General features: G+C 52.8%; 1 pseudogene; it reads right to left on the bottom strand.

Annotated features, from left to right (window-relative positions):
* Positions 1 to 873: 873 nt before the first annotated feature.
* LOC121854231 lies at positions 874 to 1,026 on the bottom strand (annotated as a pseudogene).
* Between the last annotated feature and the right edge of the window lie 1,515 nt (positions 1,027 to 2,541).

Raw genomic sequence — 2,541 nt, 5'->3', positions numbered from 1 at the left:
CAGAACATCTCTCGCAGAGTCATATACACACACAGTTTTAATGCATATACGCTCGTGTTCCGCCCTTACTCGGCCGCACCTTTGCCGCTTAAACTTTGACCTCTTTCACCGTTCCCGCATGCCACAGCAGTGGCACTTGTTTATCCGGAGAAAGAGAGCGAGAGTCGCAGTATTAATTGGCGTGAGCGGCCTTTCCGGCTGCAGAACTAGTGCTCTATCCCGGCGAGCGCCGTTATGAGGCGCAACACCGTCTTTAACGCGTTTAGAGAGAACTCCCCCTGCCTCCCTCCCAGTCATGAGATAGACGTGGACTCGTGGCGAACTCTCAAAGAGAACGCCCACACCGCGTCTGACCGTGGGAGAGGGTGGAGGAGCGCGTGAGGAAGAGCACGGCGTCACCCAAGCATTCTCATCTCTCTGCCTGCACCACTACATGGTAGACTGCGGGCCCAGGCGCACTCATCAATTTAGGTTCCACTGCAATGCATGCCAAGCACTCTTTTCGAGGTGATAGACGAAATTCCGGCGGGGCTTACTTAAAAGATTTCCGACCCGGTTTCGTTTCCTCTTCGTGGGATGGAGTGCCTCTTAGAACATGTGCAGCATCAGCCATGAGCGGCCGACGGCCATTCGTGTCTCTGTGGACAGCAGGCAAAAGAGCGCCGCCTCCAGTTATTTGCGAGGGCGACAACTGTCGCTTTGTTGTGGTTGAATGTGGGTGCGCCAAGTCCATGGACTTGCTAGTGATGGTTTATAGCACGCCAAGAAGGCGCGGGCGAAGAAACTCCCATATGAAGCCTGGTTCGGTTACCTCGTGTCGGGGAGACAGTCAGCAGGCAATCAACTCGCGAGCAACCGGCGGATGGTATATTCTCGGACTGGGAGAGGAGTGAAGTCACGGCTGCCGCCGCCGCAATATGCGCTCAACTTGTCGATGTATCTGGTATTCTTGCGATTCACATACCGACACGCAGTTTGCTGCGGTCTTCATCGACCCACGAGCCGAGTGATCCCCCGTTAAGAGTTGTGTATTTGCCATTTGGTCTTTTTGCGACTAACCATCACAGGTCGAGTCTCAATGAAAGGGTTTGACAGACATAGCCCAAGTTTGTGGTTTGGGTTTGGCCGGACGGCTTGTTGTTGTTTTTTGACACTTGAATTTCACTCTTTTTGGGTCAAGAGGCTTATTCGCCGGTAGTAAGGAACGGACGGGCAGCCGTCCAAAGCCCCGTCCGTCCTCCTCCTCCGGTCTTCGCGCTCTCGCCCGAGTGTGGTCCACCTACAGCGTGGTGGTACCTATTTTTGGTGCGGGGGCCGGGATTGTCCTCTTTCGCTGCTGGAGTTGCCAGAGCAGAGCCCGAGACCGCCCAAATCAGGAGAGTAGTAGTAGTTTTAAGAGCGCCCTGTTCTCTTTCTCTCTGTTAATGATCCTTCCGCAGGTTCACCTACGGAAACCTTGTTACGACTTTTACTTCCTCTAAATGATCAAGTTTGGACATCTTTCCGTCAGCTCGAGGCGACGACCCCAGAAAACCCTCGCGGGCAACGGGGCCGACAATCCAAGAGCGCCAGTCCGAAGGCCTCACTAAATCATTCAATCGGTAGTAGCGATGGGCGGTGTGTACAAAGGGCAGGGACGTAGTCAGCGCAAGCTGATGACTTGCACTTACTGGGAATTCCTCGTTCATGGGAAACAATTGCAAGCCCCAATCCCTATCAAGAAAGGCTTTGAACGGGTTACCTGCTCCTCGGAGGGGAAAACTCAAGCTGATCCTTCAGTGTAGCGCGTGCAGGCCCAGAACATCTAAGGGCATCATAGACCTGTTATTGCTCAATCTCGTGCGGCTAGAATTGTCGCTTATCCCTCTAAGAAGAAGTTGCGAACTGGACACCATTTTCTGGAGATCCGTCGACTACTTAGTAGGCCAGAGTCTCGTTCGTTATCGGAATTAACCAGACAAATCGCTCCACCAACTAAGAACGGCCATGCACCACCACCCACCGAATCGAGAAAGAGCTCTCAATCTGTCAATCCTTCCGGTGTCTGGGCCTGGTGAGGTTTCCCGTGTTGAGTCAAATTAAGCCGCAGGCTCCACTCCTGGTGGTGCCCTTCCGTCAATTCCTTTAAGTTTCAGCTTTGCAACCATACTTCCCCCGGAACCCAAAGACTTTGGTTTCCCGGAAGCTGCCCGCCGGGTCATGGAATAACGCCGGCGGATCGCTAGTTGGCATCGTTTATGGTTAGAACTAGGGCGGTATCTGATCGCCTTCGAACCTCTAACTTTCGTTCTTGATTAATGAAAACATCCTTGGCAAATGCTGCGAGTAGTTCGCCTTGCGACGGGTCCAAGCACTTCACCCTAGCGCCGCAATACGCACGTTCTCGCTTGTTCCGGATAGTTTATTACTCTGGTTCCGAAAACCAACAAAAATAGAACCGAGGTCCATTCCACGGTTCCATGCATCACCATTCGGGCCATTCAAATAGCCTGCTCTGAGCACTCTAATTTTTTCAAAGTAAACTTCTCCGGCCACTCGGGA

The sequence above is a fragment of the Homarus americanus genome, unplaced genomic scaffold (genome assembly GCF_018991925.1).
Source record: "Homarus americanus isolate GMGI-L3 unplaced genomic scaffold, GMGI_Hamer_2.0 scaffold27773, whole genome shotgun sequence".
NCBI lineage: Eukaryota > Metazoa > Arthropoda > Malacostraca > Decapoda > Nephropidae > Homarus > Homarus americanus.
Note: the sequence above shows the minus strand (reverse complement) of the source record. Positions and strands in the feature narration are given on the sequence as shown.